This window comes from Dasypus novemcinctus, chromosome 26, assembly GCF_030445035.2.
Source record: "Dasypus novemcinctus isolate mDasNov1 chromosome 26, mDasNov1.1.hap2, whole genome shotgun sequence".
Taxonomy (NCBI): Eukaryota; Metazoa; Chordata; class Mammalia; order Cingulata; family Dasypodidae; genus Dasypus; species Dasypus novemcinctus.
In genome coordinates, this window is record NC_080698.1 from 57172146 (window position 1) to 57190597 (window position 18452).

General features: G+C 49.7%; 1 protein-coding gene across 7 annotated transcripts in view; it reads right to left on the minus strand.

The window, feature by feature from the left end:
* Positions 1-18452, minus strand: part of MGLL (monoglyceride lipase) — a 131317-nt gene that overhangs the window by 94168 nt on the left and 18697 nt on the right. The gene's annotated exons all lie outside the window — the stretch shown is intronic.

Below are 18452 nucleotides of genomic sequence, written 5' to 3' on the forward strand. Positions count from 1 at the left end.
CGGGCGCCAGCTCCGCTGACCCTTGCCTCGGCCTCCAAAAGTGGGGGCTGGGCGGGGCTCCCTGCCTTCTTGGAAAGCGTCCCATGCACGCGGCTGGGTTGCCCATTTTATCACCCACGTTCACCGAACTCCTGACTGCTAAATTTCATGACTCTAAAGAACTGGCACGGCGCGTCTGTCGTCAGCCCGCCTGTGGGGTGGGGGGGCCGAGCTGGATCCCTTTCCCACCGGGAAGCAGAAGCATTGCGGGCTCTGGTGAAATCCAAATTTAACTCGCCTCCCCCCTTGGAAAGTTCCAGGAGGACTTGGATTCCTCTGCATCTCTGGCTGGGCTCCGGCCGCATGAGCAACGCGGGGGAGACAAAAATAGAACGAGACATGTTAAAGGGGCTTAAAATTTCGTAGAGGGAGCCGGAAATAGACCTCTCATTTGTAATGGAGATCAATACTGCCTGTCTCGCAGGGTCTTTGTGAGGACTGATTGAGAGAATTTATGGAAAATAACCCAGCACAGTGCTGGCTGCAGAGCTAGTTGTTAAATAATAGCCGGTCTCGAAGGCATCGTGTTGAGTGAAAGAAACCAGATGCAAAAGGACACATATTGTATAAGATCTCACATATATGAAATAATTAGAATATGTAAATTCATAGAGTCCAAAATTCAGATACAGATTACCAGGGGGTGGGGATGTGGCAGGGGTGGGGAATGGGGAACTAATGCTCAATTGGTACAGAGCTTCCATTTGGAGTGATGGAAAAAAAAATTTTTAATCATTAAAAAAAATAATAATAACAGCCAGTGCTACCAACTAACACCTACTTTAGCCAGATAGTGGTCTCAGTGTGTTACATATAACTTGTTTCGCCTTCTCTATAACCCCATTTTATTTTCCCCATTTTAGAAGTAGGTAAATGTGGTCCAGAGAGGTTGAACAGCTTGTCTGAGGTCACACAGCTAGGTGGTGGCAAGAGCAGAATTCGAAACCAGGCAGTCTGGCTCTGACATGTGCACACTTGCCCACCCCGTATCTAGAGGAAGGGGAAGATGACGTGGAACCATATCACAGCGTGTGGTGTGGTCGGATCACGTCCCCAAGGCCCTGCTGCCCTGGTCAGCTCGGCCGTCTGGTCTCCTGCCCCAGGCCCCCATTTCTCCCTCCCTGTCACGTCACAAGGAAGGGCGTGCAGTGACTCCAGCCCGCTTCCGCCCAGGATGCCTGCACAGGGCTCAGCAGCTTCCCCTCCCAGCCCTCCATGAGAAGCGCCCGGGGGCTCGCTGGGCACGGGTGCCTTGTTTTGTTGAGTCCTCCTGGTGTCCGTCTCTAGCAGGACTGTCCCCGTCTGCCCCTGCTCCATCACTGCTGAATGACTGTGTGCAGGCAGTGAATGAATGAATTTATGCTGCTAGGGGCTCAGAGAAGGCAGAGAAAACTGTGGGCTGAAACAGCCAAGGGACCATTCTCAGACGCCTCACATCACTCCTGCAGCCCCACCTACTATTTTGAAAGCACTTAATCCCTTTTCACTTTGCCTGGCTAGAGAGGCTTCTGGTGCCTGCAACTAAATCCTGGTTGATATAAATGCTTCAATCAGGGGGATGGAAATTCCACTGGGCCCAAAGGAAGAGGATATGAGGACAGGCTAGCAGGACCTGAAAAGGGCTTTCAGGGTGAGCTAGGAGATGTACACGGCGCATTGGCAGCCATGGTGGACTCATGAGGCTCTGAGGACTCTTGCTGGCCAGAAAGGAGACTGTGTAAGCAGAGGGCAAAACTTCACAGAATAGGTGAGGAAGCCAGGCCAGAGAAAAGCCCCCATGCAGAGAAAAAATCGTTTATCAAATCTGCCAGGGCTTAGGCTGGGATGTCACAAGATACAAGAGACTAATAATCTATGGCTGGAAGGAAGATTTAAGAGGAAGGAACACAAAACACAACAGAAATTAGACTAATCATCTCTAAAACCCAACCCCATCAGTTTGTTTTTAAAAGGAAGATCTTCAGTCGAGGCATTTTCCAAGGAGAAAACAAAATGGTGAGAATTTTTAAAACCCCAGAGAAAGTTCCCTAAAGCATTCATCCATTGAAGACACTTTCAAGAAGGGCCCAGCTCCCAGCCCAGAACAGCCGTGCATCCAGCCTGCCACCTCAAACGTTGCTGTCCACTCCCGAATCAGATTTTTAAAAAATTAACATCCCAACGATCAAGGGGAAACAGAAGCTGTTGGCTACACCCACTTCTTCAGGTCGCACAGCTGCACCCAAACGGGTCTGGGCAGATGTCGAGCAGCACTCGAAACAGACTGCCGAAGCCAGGCACACTGGCAAGCGCCCCGATGGGTGACAGCGACGCTAACGAGCACTTCCTGGAGGCAGCACGTGCCCCGACCCGGCTCCCGAGCCGGGGCTCCGCACCTGCCCCTCTCTCGCTGGCCGCCTTGGGCACGTGGCAGCCGTCTCTGGACTCAGTTTCCTCATCTTTGAAATGGGGGTTCATACTGAACCTTGCTCACAGAGTGGCGAGGATGACGCCGAGGACGAGACACCAGCCCAGGGCCTGCAGGCGACGAGCGCGCGACACGTGCGAGCCGATATTCTCGGCGTGCCAGCCATCGTGTCGCAGCCTCAGAGTTAAGCGAAGGCGACCTGCTCTTTTACGGAAGTAAAAGATCTGACTTTGGAATCCTACGACTTAACCGAGACACTAAACTGCTCGTGATGGGAGCTCTTTCCCTGAGGGGCGAGGGTGACGGGTGACGGGTGGAGCAGGGCTGTGGGGGTGGCTCTTCCTAGAGGCCATTCATGGCCCCAGAATTGGTCTGCTTCTGTTCCACGATGCTGAAATAAACCTACTGAGTCACCCCTTCATTCATACACTCATTAGCGATTTACCAAATTTACACGTCAAGGGACCCAGAAATGAATGAGACACGCCCCATGGCCCTCCAGGTCACGGTGGAAGCCACTTCGTCCAACTCCTGATTATGCAATAACGCACACCTGGCTCCAGAGCCTCTTGCCCCACCCCGGGTCGAGGCCCAGCCTCCTGGGTCCATGCCGGGCCTCCCGGGTCCATGCCCGGCCTCCTGGGTCGATGCCCGGCCTCCTGGGTCCGTGCCCGGCCTCCCGGGTCCATGCCCGGCCTCCCGGGTCCATGCCCGGCCTCCTGGGTCGATGCCCGGCCTCCTGGGTCCGTGCCCGGCCTCCCGGGTCCATGCCCGGCCTCCTGGGTCAGCGGCCCTCACCTCGGCCTATACCGCAGTCTGCTGCCCCCCTCCCGCCAGGCCTCGCCTGGGGGCCTGGGGTCTCTCTCCCCTGCCCTCCCCACCCCCCACCACTTCCGCTCGCCTCCGTGCCCGCACCTGCTAATGAGCACGCTGCCTGCTTGGATGGTGGCCCAGGGTGCACCTGGGCCACAGCTGGGTGACGCCCCTCGTCCCGCATGCTGCCCCTCTCCCCCGCCCCACGAGGTCCCAGCCTCCGGCTGCTTGCCCAAAGTACAGGCTTGGCATGGGGCAACCTGAGGCTGGGCTCCCACTTCCTTTCGGTGGTGCACACGCCTGCCCAAACTCACGCAAACAGAAGACAGGCAAAAGTGAAAGCCAGTGAGATCTGCTCCCACATTTCCCGTGTTTTACTTTTGGTTTTGTGGTAAATTATTATTACTATTTTTTTGGCCATTGTCACCATTTTTAGGTGAAACGATTCCGTGGTATTAATTACTTTCACAGCGTTGTGCCACCATCACCACCCTCCGTTACCAAAACCTTTTCTCCTCCCCCCTCAGCCTCTGGTAATCTCTAATCTTTCTGTCTCTCTGAATTTGCCTGTTCTAGATGTTTTACGGAAGTGGAATCACACAATGTTGTCCCCTTGTGTCTGGCTTATTTCACTGACAAGCCTTTACTTTCTCTCCTGAGCCTCCTGAGGCACCACGCTAAACAGCACCATTCTAGAAGAGCCTGAAAACTCGCCCTCTCCACAACACCTGCCCTAGGCACTGGAAAGCCTCCCTAGTCCTCCCTCCCTTCCTTCCTTCTGTTTTTCTCCTTCTTCCTGCCTTTGAGCCATCCTATTTCTAAAGGGATCTGAGAAGAACCTGCAGCCTCCAAGGTAACCACTGCCCAGCCTCGGTTAGTTAAAATTCCACTTCCTGATTACTCCACGCTGTTGTTGGCTATTTCTGTGTTTCTATTGGAAGTGTCTGTGCATGCTTGGTTACCTCAATATACAAAAGGGAAGAAATTCTTATTTATTGAACTAGGCACTTTACATATGTTAGGCTGCCGAATAAGCTCTTTGATTCTGCCAGCCCCAGCCTCTTCCCAGAAACTGGAAGACACTCAAACACCAATGTGGGCAATTTATCCCAACCTTGAACTCTTGAGGCCAGGCCTTCTTCCTCACCTTTCATGCAGAATTTTTTTTTTCTGTAACTGGCTCCGTTCGCTCCTGTTCAGCCCCTCAGTGAAAAGGAGTCTGGGGCCTTTTCCCTTAACCAGCATTGTGCCAGCCCTGGGAGCCACTCGTTAAACTTGAATCTCTCTATATGCATATACATAGGGAAAGATTTTCTCTCTATGACTTTAAGAAACTTGTATCAAATCAACTCCTTTCGCTTCATTTTTCTCTCACAGACCAGTAAGAACAAAAGAACCAACCAAACAAACAAAAAAACAAACAGACAAAAAATGAAAAAAAAAAAGATGGCTAGAAAGGGATTAGAGGCATGGAAAAAGGGCAAGCTTTGAAAGTCAGCCCTACTTGGCAGGGGGGAGCCTTCCTTTGACACCTGAGAAGGTCGCCCGCAGCCTCATGTGCCTGATTTGTAGAACGGGAGGTGCTTTAAGGATGAAAGGAGGATGACGCGGTCTTGAAACGTCCAGTTCTGCACCTCCGGCATAATGCATGCCTGATAATGCTGGTCCCCTCCCGCCCCTCGACGGGCGCGGCAGCGGGCAGCACGCGGAGGGGCGCGCGCACTTCAGGAGGCTGGGATCCGGCGGGCCACCTCCGGGGTTTCTGGTCTATGTATCTGGGTTTTGTACATCGGCCGCACACCTGTGCCCGAAGCTGACCAGTTCCCGCCCAGCCCGGGGTCCACGACCTGAAATATTTTTCACTTGGGAATAATGATTTTGATAGCCCGCCTAAGCCCAAAGGAAGTCTCCACTCCCCGTCGGCTACAGGCCGGGTGGAGCCCTTCCCAGCTCCAACCTGCCAAGGACAAAGGCTCCCACCGCGAGTCAAAGCAACAGCGTGGAGGCAAACGGCGGGCGCCCTGGAACCGCCTGGCGCAGCAGCAACGGCAGCCAAATGCAGGACTCCGTGGGCAGCCCTCGCGTGTCCACAGCGAGGTCGAGAAGAACCAGCTTGGGTGAATTACACAGATTTGAAGGTTGAAAAAACACTTAGCATAACTCCTAATAAACTAAAGCTATTAAAGCATTAGAAAAATAGGTTACATATTAGTATATTTTTCTCTCGCAATATAATAAATATAATTTTATTTTAAAATTACAGCCAGGTATTTTGAGTGCCTAGGGGTCAGGTACTGAGCTAAGTATTAGGCGTGCTCTCGTTCCTCCCACCGGCTGGAAAAGCTCTGGATCCCTTGGAATCTTTCCAGAGATCATCCGCTCCTTCCTTCTTCATCAGCATCCATTCCTATTTTACAGAGGTCAGGACTTCTTGAATCTTGTGGGGAGGGATTTGAAAACTTCTAAAATTTCTTGTAGTAATGGCATTTTACAGAAAGTCATTTCTCCGACTCCTTGGGTTTCCCTTCTGGGCTGCTGAGTTTTCCTGATTTCCGGTGATGTTTCATTTTTTGCACAGCCTTTCCGAAGAAGGTCAAGGTTTATCTGGTCTTAGAAACTGAGGAAGTTATTGTGAGGGTATACCAGCCCAGCTCTTTTAGCCCGGTTAAAGTGGCTATTAAATATAAAACCACGGAGGAGGAGTAATTACTGTGTCTGGTGAACCTATTAAATTTATTAAATTAAAAAAGAATGCCACGCCATTTCCATATGTATATTAAAAAAATACACCCACTAACACGTGCAGAGCTATGTATTTTTAAAAAGGAATATGTGTCATTGTAGAAAAATAGAAAACTACAGACAAGAATAAAGGGGGAAACAAAAATCCATCCATCCTCTCCCTGCCAAGGGATAACCATTTTGAACATTCTAATATATTTCCTTCTGAGTTTTTTCTCTCCATATATATTAAAATGCATTTGTAATTATTTGTAACTAAATTATGAATTTATAATTTATGATGACCACGTGTAATTGTAATTATGAAAAAACTGTATGGGAGCATATGCACTGGATCTTACATTTGATCCCTTAACATCGGGCCACGCACATTTCCCCATGGGAATAGTACCACCATCTACTTCCAGAGTGGCTGTGAAGGTGAATGGAGAGAACATTTGAGAAAGCCCCCAACACAGCACCCAGCACCTGGGAGGTTCCTAGGAAAAGAAAAGATGACAAACACATGGCACCTGGGCTGCCATCCCCCCCACCCCCGCTCCTATACTCAGAGCAGACATTACTAATCAATCACAGTTTCCTCTTCTGCTGAACCCAGGACGCCTCTGAACCTTTTTCGGCACGAGGCCTTAGACAGCTACATTCTATATTCCTGCAGTGGGCCCTGGCTTTGAAAAGACTGGCACTGAGTAGTTTCAACTCACAATTTCCACCCAGGACTAGTCATTCCTACTTAGAGCACAACGGACTGTTCCTTACCGACCTTCGCACCTCTAGTATAGAAAGAATCTACGGTGGGAGCTTTTATATTTAGTTTGGGCGTCCACTAAAAAAGCACAGTGGTGCTCAGGCATTAGGGTTGCCAAGATCAGGGTCTGGCTTCAAAACCTCAGCAGAGGAGAAACTTCCCTGCTGCATGGTTAGTTACAGGGTAGAATTCAGTGTGGGACCAGTTTGTCTTGATCCCTGAAACATCAAAAGAACATTATCATACGACCCGCAAAACAGCACTATGCTGAAGTTGATGGCGTCCCTGATAAGTGTCACAAGACGTCTGGAATCGTCCACTCTCCTAAGCACTGAACCTCAACAAAGCTCTCCCAGTGTAAAGATAATTAAATTCCAAAGTGGGCCTCCCCTGAAGTTATTCAACTAGAAAATTGCAAGCCACAGCAAAGATGTATTTCCATATAAATGTACAAAAGCAAATCCAGCCTGAAACAGAGGGGGTGAGACCATTTGATGCATTTTAATACCTAATTTATCATACTGCTAAATATCTCACTTTTGGTGCCTATCGCACTCCCCCAACCCCTGCCCCTGGGCCACTGGAATGCCTGCCTTATCAGGCCTGCTAAGCCAAGAGTTTCTCAAAGGCAGAAACCTTCCCCTGGCTGCAGAGCCTGGTGAGAGACCTGAGATCAACTGGTCTACCAGCAGTCACAGATGGAAATAGATGCTGAGATGCCACGGAGTGCCCCAGGCACGGGTGGACGCACATGGTGGCACGGCTGGCTGAGTGACTACGTCAACTGCAGCCCCCCTCCCTCATCTTTCTCCTTGGTTCTCTGTGGAGGGCAGGTCAGCTTCCGGAACATTCATCCCTGGTTCTCGGCCAACCTCCCCTTTGCTGACTCCTCTCGTTCCTCCTCCCCACATGGCTGTTCCCAAGCTGCCCTGAGCCAGGTCTCAGCTGGTGACAGCGGGACAGGCCAAGGCTCCTCCTCAGCCCACAGTCACCACAGTACCCTGTCTTCTAAAGAACATTTCCTCTTGACCCCTCAGGACTCAACTTCATCTTGCGCTGCACATAACCTATTTTCTGAGATAGAAGTCTTCTGAAAATGGAAACGCAGAGCAAAAAGATGGAGATCTAGCACAACTTTTCACTATGGGTATCTGTAATTCCTTACTTACATGCCTAAGATTTTATATACCCTGAGTATCACTATAATATCCTAAAATATTTCAGATTAAAAAAATGCCATTAAAAATTCTTTGTACAGCACAGGAGGGCCTCCCAATGTGCTTCCAACACACCTCTCCAGCCACATCCGCGGCCTAAATTCCACCTGCCCTTGGATCAGTGCTGCCCGGAGTGGCAAGACTTGAGTTACTTTCTCATTGCAAAGTATGTCACGTGCGTGTAAGACGTAGGTTAAATAATCATAATAATAGAGTAGGCTGCGTACCTACTGCCCAGTTGAAGCAGTAGAGCATCGCCCAAACCTCAGAAGCAGAAGGAACCACCTATCCTGACTTCTGTGATAATCCTCGCTTGCTTTTCTTCATATTTTAACCACCTATAGTGAAATGACAATCTGTTTCATTTTGCCTGTGGAACCTTTATGTAAATCCAAGCATTGTTTTTCCAGGTCTTGTTTCTTCTGTTTAATATGCTTTGGGGAAGCATCTGCTGGTATGTGTGGGAGTCGTGCATTTTTTCATGACTGTATAGTATTCCACTATATGATTCTTTCAAAATGTATTTATTTATTCATCCTTCTGGGGATGGGCATTTTGCCTGTTGCAAGTGATTCTGCTACATACATCCTGGGGTTCACAGGCAAGTGTTTCTCTATGGTTCATGTTTGCCAGTAGAATCACAAGATAGAAAATGAACATGTTCAACTTTACCAGGAATGAGAAATGATTTTCCAAAAGAGCTGGACCAGTTTACACCGCCACCTACAGTGGATAAGCATGCCTGTGCCCCAGCCTCACCAGCACTTGGCAATGGCAGACCTTTGGATACCTGCAATCGAAAGGGTGTGAAGCAGGCTGTTGGTGAGGTTTAACCCCCACTGCTCTGAGTCGATGAGGCTGAGCATGTAGCTGTGCATTCGTGAGCCCTCTGGACTGTGCTGTTTTGCATCACGAGTGTGTGCTTCCCTCCTCTCTGCCTGCTGAGCTCCTACGTGCTCTGCAACGCCTAGTTCAGTGGGGCCTCGGGGTGAAACTGGCCTTCCTCGTGGGTTCCCACAGCCCTGGGCGTGGTTGCCTCACAGCTGGCACACGCCCTGACCACCCCGGGGCAGAACGACCTGTTTCCTTTTGTTTCTGCAGACAGAACACCGTCCCCCAAGGCAGGGAGGGCCCCTTATTTTTCTCCGTTTCCATTGCTCAGAACAATGTCTGGCCCAGATCAACTACTCACTGTGTTCCCAGAATGATTGCATCAGGTTTAGGGATAAACTTAACTCTTTTCAGCAGAGAATAGTTTGGGTTCAGGTGTAGAGAAAGTTCAGGTTTAGATAAAAAGACAGAGCTGAACCTCTAGCCAGCTTTCCTCATACATTCAGACGAGTCTACAAAGCCCATCCCTCTGGGCCTCCAACTGCCCCTTTCCGCCTTCGGCTTTGCCCTCCCCGAGCTCCTAACGTTGCCTTGTTCTTGCCTCCGGGAATCACACTTGCCCGGACACTGAGTCCCAGCATCCCTCCCTCAGGCAGGCCCTTCACCAAGTCCTTGCCTCTCCTGCGCTTGTTCTTTCCATTCCCTGTGACCACCCCTGGACCCTGACTGACCCGGACCTGAACTACGACAGCAGCCTCCTACTTAGACGTCCTGCCCCTGGTCGCCCCACTCACATCCATGCTGGCAGAGACCCCACCTTCGCCATGGGCCACTGGCCAGCCAAAGGTAGTTCGCGGCTCTCCTCGTACGCCTGACTCATCCGTTTCCCACACCTTTGCCCTGTCCCCAGCCTCCTCGCCTGTGCAGAAGTCCCCCCAGTGTAAGAGGCTCTGCTCGAAAGCCTTCCCAGAGGGCTCCAAACACTGGGACTCTATTGAAGTGTCCACGGATGATGTGGCCAAGCTGGAGAGAACCAAGAAGAAACTGAGGGCAGAACAGGTAGGAGGTCACAGGTGGGGTAAAAGTATCAAGGGTTAGGACAAGAGAAAGCAGCTCGAAGTCCCAGGAGGAAGTGAGGACCAGAAAGGCTGTTCTAGTCTGGTAGGCTGTTGAGATGCAATATACCAGAAATGGGTTGGCTTCTACAATGGGGATTTATTATCTTATAAACTTACAGTTTCAGGACTGAGAAAAACGACCAAATCAAGACATCATCAGGCCACGCTTTCTCCCTGAAGACCGGTTGCTGGTGATCCTGGACCCACCTGTCACATGGCAAGGTCCATGGTGGTGTCTCCTGGTCGCTCCCTTTTCTTCCAGGTTCCACTGCTTTCAGCTCTGGCTTCTGGGGCTTTCTCTCTGTGCTTCTGTGGGTTTCTCTCTGTCTCTTTCTCCATATTCATCTCATTTATAAAGGACTCCAGTTAGAGGATTAAGACCTACCCTGGACCATGCCTTAATTGAAGTAATCTAATCAAAAGGTCCCACCCATAATAAGTTCACACCCACAAGAATGAACCAGATTTAAGAATATGATTTTCTGGGGTACATATAGTCTCAAACTACAAGGACCTGAACACCAGAGGGAAAGGCAGCTTGCCTGAGTCTCTAGCTCCAATGTTCTCACTGTGAATTCTTGGGACATCACGGAGCATGTGGTACAAATTGTCAGGGACCAAGAACTCTGAAGAAGCCAGAAGGGAAAGAAACACACCCATGGAGCATCTACTTTCCCTGCAGACTCCATGACCAGCTCTGTCTCATCCATTTTCTCAGTAGCTCCTCCTAGTAGTCCTCTGGCATAAGAACCCTTACCACTCATTTTACAGATGAGGAAACTAAGTCTCTAAGAAATGAAGTTATTTGCTAGTTATCAGACGAGTCAGAACTAGCGCTTGGATCCACCTGACTTAACCTGTCTCTGCCCCGAGAAGTCGTGCTCCTTATCCTGGCTTCATCACTCACCAGCCATGTGATTTTAGGCATCTCAGTAATCTCTCTGAACCTACTCTGCCTCCCTTCTAGGGTGGACAAGAGGATGAAAGAGACGATGTGTGCGGATAGCGTTTTTCAAATATAGGTTACTGCACATGGATGACCTCAAGTCCTTTCTTAGAATGAGATATGAGTGAATAAACAAGAATGAATGAACGAGTGGAATCCTCAAATCAACTCTCTTTTACCCTTTCCTGTTTCATTGGCTGATTTCTCATCTTCCAGCTATGTAACAGGCATTGTCAGTGAGTTATGCTTCTTGGCAGTCTCCAAACTGCTGGCTCCAGTGGTACCCACAAGGGAAAGGCTGAATCCTATCTACTGAATGAATAAATGACTGCATGATCATAATTAACAGACACAGCACTTTCCCTGTTACAGAGCAGCATTGACATGCATGAAAGAGGAGATGGTTCTTTATGGCAAGCTAGCTGTCCAAAGATCCATTCTCCCCTTCTTCCACAGCAACAGAATTTTAGCTGGACAGATGGCTGCCCAGATATAGACCATATTACCCAGCCTCCCTTGCAGCTAGGTGTGGCCTCATGACTAAGTTACACCAACGGAGTGGAGCAAACTCATTCACGTCTATATGAGTGGATGTGAATACTGATGCAATATGAGACATCATGGACATTGATGGACTATAAGTGGATGTGAACATTGATGGAATATACATGGATGTGAATGCTGATGGAATATGAGTGGATGGGAACATTGATGTAATATGAGTGGACGTGAACATTGATGGATATAAGTGGATGTGAATGCTGTCGGAATATGAGTGGACTTGAATGCTGAGTGGAAATATGCCATTTCCACGACACTTCTTAAAAGTAATTTGCTTGCTTAGACTTTCTCTTTCTCACTCCCATGGTCTGGTACCCAGAGACGGCAATATGGCAGTGACCCAGCTTTGGTCGTGCAGAGGTGGACCACACCCCAGGGGATGGTGGAGCACCAGGCCCGGAGAACCCGGGTCCATGAATACCTGAGTGGAGCAGTGACGCCACCAACCTGAACTGCTCACCTCTGGACTCCTGAGTGAGAGAGAAATAAACCTCTGACTTACTTAAGCCACTACATTTTGGGCATCTCTTGGTTATAGCACTCAGCCTAGACCTTAACAAATACAGAATCTCGTTAATAAGCACCCTCACGTAAGAAGGAGCCAGTTGACCCGGGGTTCAAATCCAGACCCTGCTACTTCCCCCTAACACTATGACCTTGGGCAAGTTCCTGAATTTTCCTGCTTCCCCACCTGTGAAATGGGGATAATAATAGGACTTGCCAATCAGGATGGTAGTGAGAAATGACAAAGAATGTAGATGAAGCTGACTATTGTTCTTATCACTAAGCCAAAATGTTTTCCTGCTGGAAGAGTCCCAGCTGGGCCACCCCTGCTTAAGTCATCCTGTAACAGAGAAGCTGGCTCTTATGTTGGTCCCCTGTGAGGTTAGCTCTGTGTCTTCCTGCCATAACTGGTTTTACCGTCCTCAAGCTCATTTTAATGCAAAATCCATGCTGGTTGGGACTGTCCGACTGGCTGGCTCCAGAACTTAACGCAACAACAGCAGGCTAAGAGGCTGTGCTCCCGCCCCTCAGGGTGTCCAAGAACTGTAGCTAACAAAACATCCTCCCACCTGTACTTCCCCTCCTCTAAGCTCAGCTCAGCCCCCCATACTGCTCACCAGGGGCCAGGGCAGCTAATGAAGAACCAGATTCTACTTACATTTACAGTCCAGGGTAATGTTTCAGAGTCAAGTTCAGATGTGTGGAGCAGTTCCCAAAGCATCTCTTTCCTTAAAGCAAAATACATCTCTGGCCTAGACAACACGCAGTCCCAGGAAGGAGGTCAGGAGGTGGCTACGGTTCCAGTGTTGACCACCCAGCCCTTGTGGGCAGGAACGCAGGTCGCCAGCCTGACCCCCCATCTTGTCTCACTCCTTGGCTTCTTCGTTAGATAGTTGCTGAGTGACTTGTCTGGGCTAGGCACTAGCTGAGGCTCTGGGGACACATCTGCACTAGTAAAGTCCCTGCCTTCGTGAAGCTTCTAGTCTAGCACAGGAGCCAACACAGTTAACAAATGCATACACGCCAGGCTGTACGGAGGGCTATGGAGAACAACCTTGACGTATCAAGGTCAGGGGACAGAGATAGTCCCCATCCCTCAAAACACAGAAGCGCTTCCTACAAATACCGGAGATCCTGGAGTCTAAGAGTTTGGTGAAAGGTAACTTCACTAAATTAAGTGCACATCTTACTGCTTCCAATAAAATGCAAAAAGGACCAAACCACAGAGATGCACCCAGCAGTCCTTTTGGGAAAACTGCAATCATGAGCAAAACTGCAATCCCGGTTTCCCTAATTAGGTTTAATTAGGCTCTCCCACATTTTCCTTTCCTCCTGTAATCTCCTCGAGGTGCAGAAAATATCTGTCAGTTCCAGGGAAGTGAGATGGATAATTGCTTCACGAAAACTAGGTTAGAAATGTACATGGAAACGCTCGTTCCTCCACCATCGGCTATCTCCTGCCTCAAAATAGTTTCATGTGTTTGGGGGGAAGGCAGCCTCCAGGAATGATTTATTTTTTAATCGCAAAGCAGTTCTGGGTTGTAAAAGGCCAGGAGATTAAGGCCCTTTATTAACATGCGTAATCTCTTCAGGGGCCTCTTCTTGGCCTGACCAAGCCGCCTCGGAAAAGGTTCTTATGCCAAAGGGTTCCTCGGAGGCTGGCGTCCAGATCGATATTTGGAACTGGCCTTCTGGGAAATCACTAATGGGCTGTGGAAGGCACATGGTGTGACTTTTAGGGTAGATCATTAATGAAGAGCATCACAGCTGTCCCCAGGTTCTGGAAAAGGCCAGCCGAGGGGCCGGAATTTGGTACAACCAACTCTCCTTACACAAAAGGTCTCGGCGCTCTCTTGTAAGACGCTTTTTGTTTTGTTTTGTTTTTGCTGCACACCAGGAGGGCTTGTGCTCCCGCAACGTCTGGAACGACGGGGAGCCCACCACCTCCAGGCCACCTGAAGATGGAGGCAGGCAGGATCTGACTCCAGCTGCTCAGGCACCAGTGGACGCACAGCAAAGCCACAACCCAAGCCCCCCGGGCAGGGGACACCCAGGATGTTTTCGCTCTCCACGCATGGTCCACAGGAAAAGAGGACAGCGCATTCGTTCACGATGAATTTTTAATCAAGGTGTAACACAGACACTGGAGCAAGAAAAAACTCAAAAAGAGCTCGGCTCTTACTACCTTGGAAGGATGTTACAACCCTCCGCGTTCATGAGCCGGGATGATGTGTCCCTATGCACGAGTCTCTCAACCCGCAGAGTCGAGCGGAGCTCGGAATGGATTAAGGAGAATGGGGACATCGCATTAGATAACATCAGCGCACAAGGGGCCAGCTCTTCACTCCCCACTCCACCCCATTCAGTCCTCGGGGGGTGAGGGAGTCCCACTCGGGGGCTGAGCGGCTCAAGCCCTCGGCAGCACCTGCTGGTCTCCATTTTCAGGACAGGGACGGCAGGCCCCAGGCTCGGGGCTTTTTGGCAGGTGCCAGGGTAGCGCTGGAATCTAGCACTGTGGTTTTGTTTTCTCCTCGAGGTCACCTTTCTATTTATGGCACCTGATACTGGTTTTCCACTTCCCCTGTGGGAATAGAGTTTCCTTTTGAAATAGATTTAGAGTGAAAAAGAAAGGGAGTCGATTGAAAGTAAACTATGAAGAAACAACACATTAAAAATCACAACGGTGGAAGGTAAACAAGGAGGAGGTGGGAGAAGCTGATCCAAAATCTTCTGTGGTGAAGCCAACAAGACCCTAACTCCTGGTGGTCAGCCAGGCCCTGGACTCTCCCCCACCTTGTTCCAAGCGACCATCGGGAAGCACACGCAAGGAGAGAGCAGAGATGGGGTGGGAGACAAGCGAAAGACGTTTCTGGAACGCGAGGTGGCCCGTGAGGTGGTGACCCTCCAGTAGGGTTCAGTGGGCCGGGGCAGGGGCTGAGGAGCAAGAAAGGAAAGTCAGAGCGCGTGGCGAGCAGGGAGAGCACTGCGCAGCGAGTCCAAGGCCAGCATCCAAGGCCTGAGCCTGTGGCCGCAGAGCAGGCGACACCCAGACCCGGCTCTGGGGTCCCCTCCTCCAAAGCTGGCCTGGCCACGCCCCGAAAAGTCGGCTCACCCCCGGCTCTACCTCCTCAGCTGACCCACAGGCTCCCTCACGTGCCTGCCCACTCCCGGCTCCTGCCGCTGGCTCCGCAGACCTTGACGAGTGCTTGAAGGAGTCTGACTCCTCGGTGCCTCGGTTTCCCTTCCCGTAAAGGGATTGCCCTGGATTGTCTCCAGGGTCCTCTCCGACTTCTCAGGCTTTTGAAGGCTAACAATCTTCTCCTGGGGTGGTCGGGAGTCTCCTCTTTCTACTTTACTCTGACGTCCCCATGTTTAAAAATGAACATGTCCACACAGCCACACAAACGGAGCAAATTTTATCAACAACGGCTAAATAAAACAAATTAAGATGAGGAAGCAGAGGAGAGTCAGGTCCAGGAGGAGGACAGGGCAGCGGTGGGGCCAGCGCAGCCACGCCCCGAGGCCGGAGGGGGGCGGACTTCTCAGCCCCAGGAAACAATCCCCGGGGGCTCCTTTGCTTTATCCTCACAGCCAAGGGCGCAGTCACCGACAGACAGACGGACCATTGCAAGGAGGCCATGTGAGTTTTCCAGAAGAATCCTTCCCTCGCAGAACCAAAAGGAGATCTTGGAGAGAGGACAAGTTCTCTGTGGGCATGGGGATAGAATTTAGATTCTTCTGAAAGCCTTTGCAGGGGAAGAACATGTTTGAAAAGACAGCGACCAGGTGATTTGGGGGCTGGATGAAGCGGGAGACCACAGGTAGAAATAACAAGGAGTTTCTCTAGTCAGGAAAGTGGCTCCCCAACCTTCTTATAAGACTGTGCTAGGTTCTCTCTTATGTAACATCATTATTTTTTTTCCTGGAAGGAGAACAACATGAACTCTCCAAGGCTGCAGATGGCTCTAAGTTCTTCTGGGTGCTGAAATGCCAAGCGGATGGCAATAGACAATCAGGAATTTATAGAGAATGCTGGAGAGGTGAGAGGAGTGGAAAGTGGGATGAATTTTAAGGAAACCATCACAGTGATGCGGCTTCTGGGCTCTGTTATGTTTTGAACAGGCAGCTGCCACCAAGTCCAAGCAGGCTGGGATTGCAGAGGTACGGTGGCAGGAGCACACACCTCAGCTCACAGGGCTGCCGTTTCTCACCGGGTGGCCTCCTCACAGCCATTATCTTTCCCCAGCCTCAGTCTTCTCATCTGGCAGTGGGGTCATCACCCCTGCCTCTGGGGGTTATTGGGAACATTAAATAATATCTGTGCAGCCAGCGGGTTTATTTTGCACGTGACTGTTTCATGGGAACAGAATTGGGTGCTGGGGGAAAGGATAGAGCTTCTTTCAAAGCCAATAGATTTGGGTTCAAATCCTGGTTCTGCCACTTGCTAGAGCATGATTTGGGCAAGGCTGGGTGGCTCTCCAAGACTCAGTTTTCACATCCCTTAGATAGCAAGAATGATGCTAACCATCTCATGGGTGGCGTGAGATCCATGGAAGAAAAATCAAAAGAGCATCTGAGCAAAGGATCGGAGTCAGAGGTGGGCCTTCATAGAGGTTCACTTGCTCTTCCTTTCTCAAGGTGATACAGGGCTGGACTAAAACTTGGTCATAAAGGAATTGCGAGAAAGGCATGCATGCAAGGAAGCCCAGCCTCCCTGCAGCCCTTTGATGGTGAGCCATGGAGACGGGCCAGTCTCTCACCCCAGCTCTTGGCTGGGGAGTGCAGATGACGCTGGACAATGCCCATCTTTGGTCTGCTTTGTTGGATTTTGAATGCACTGAATGCCTAAGTAGGGCACTAGTGAGGCTCCCCTCCTCAGGGAAGCTTCCCAGTCTCTCCAGGCAAAGCTCTTGGCCCAGCCCCCAGGACAGCCTGGCATGAGTTGGTGGCTGCACTGTGGGCCCTTGGAAGGAGGGATCGTGGAGTCTCAGAGATTTCACTGCCCCAAGGCCTTGCACAGAGGTGCTCATTAAATATTTGTTAAATGAAAGGATGGATGGATGGATGGATGGATGGATGAATGGAAGATAGAGGGATGGAGGGAGAAATGGAGGAAGGAATGGAAGGAGGGTGGGGGAGGAAGGGAGGGAAAGAGGGAAGGATGAATGGATGGATGGGTGGATGGAGGGGTGGATGGAGGGGTGGATGGAGGGAGGGATGGTTATAGCGCACATTTGTCTCTTCCCTCGCAGATGCTGCAGGACATCCAGGCCCTTTGTACTTGGAACTTGGAAGTAGGGGCCCTGTTGATATCCAACACCCTTCCCTCAACCTTTCTGAAAAGAGCTGTAGGAAGGAGGGCTGTGATGGAGCCACCTCCTTTACATTCCTGCTTTGCAGGTGAGACCACCCAAGTCAGGAAGAGATCCCATACTGGCCATGGTTCTTCTCCTGTCTTCATGTCTGCTTTCCCATCCCCACATTGTTCCTTCTGTAGCAGAATTCTTTCCTGTGCTGGCCTCTTCTCCACCTACTTTCTTTGGTCTGTGCTCTCCATGTTCCTGGATTCTGGATCTGCTGTTGATCTCAGCTTTGTGGTCTCTGTTCTTCTTCTTTCATCAACTCTCACAAACACCCACTAAAACTTTCCAGGGCTCCCTACTGCCCACATGGTGAGAGCCCACAAGGCCCTCCCAGCCTCATCCCCCAGAGCCCCAACCATCACACTTTTGGATGCTCTTCAGGACCCCTGCCTAGAAAACACTTGCTTTCTGGGCCAAACCCCATCATCCTTCAAGGTATAAACTCCTCCAAAGCCTTACCCCAAACTCCCTTTTAAAATGTAGAAAACAGAGAGAAGCCTAAGAAGAAAATTGCCCATCACAATTCTACCACCTAGAGACGACCTATTCACATTTCCAATCTTTTTTCCATGATTATATTTTTAAAATTAGTTGAGATCACAGTTTTATATTGTTTACTACTTATCATTCTTTCCTAAACAACTTTCCATGTTATTAGATTTTTCTTTGTAAACATCATTTAAAATGCCTGCATAATATCCCCCAAATTAATTTCTTTAGATATTTGCATTGTTTTTAGCAAAGCCTTTATTGAGCAATAATTCATATACCATACAATTTCGTTTAAAAATATATAATTCAAAGGTTTTTACTATATTCACAAAGTTGTACAACCATCACCACAGTAAATTTTAAAATATTTTCACCACCCCAAAAAAGAACCTCGTCCCTTTAGCTTCAACCCCTTAATCTCAACATTCACCCTCAGCCCTAGGCAACCACTAATCCTCTTTCTGTGTCTATAGATTTGCCTCTGACTCTTGATGGATATTTCATAGAAACAGAATCATGTACTATGTGATCTTTGTCCTTGGCTTCTTCTACTTCCTATTATATTTTCAAGGGTCATCTAGGTTGTGGCATGCATCAGTACCTCATTCTTTGTGTGGCCAAATAATGCTCTATTACCTGGATGTACCACATTTTGCTTATCCATTCAGCAG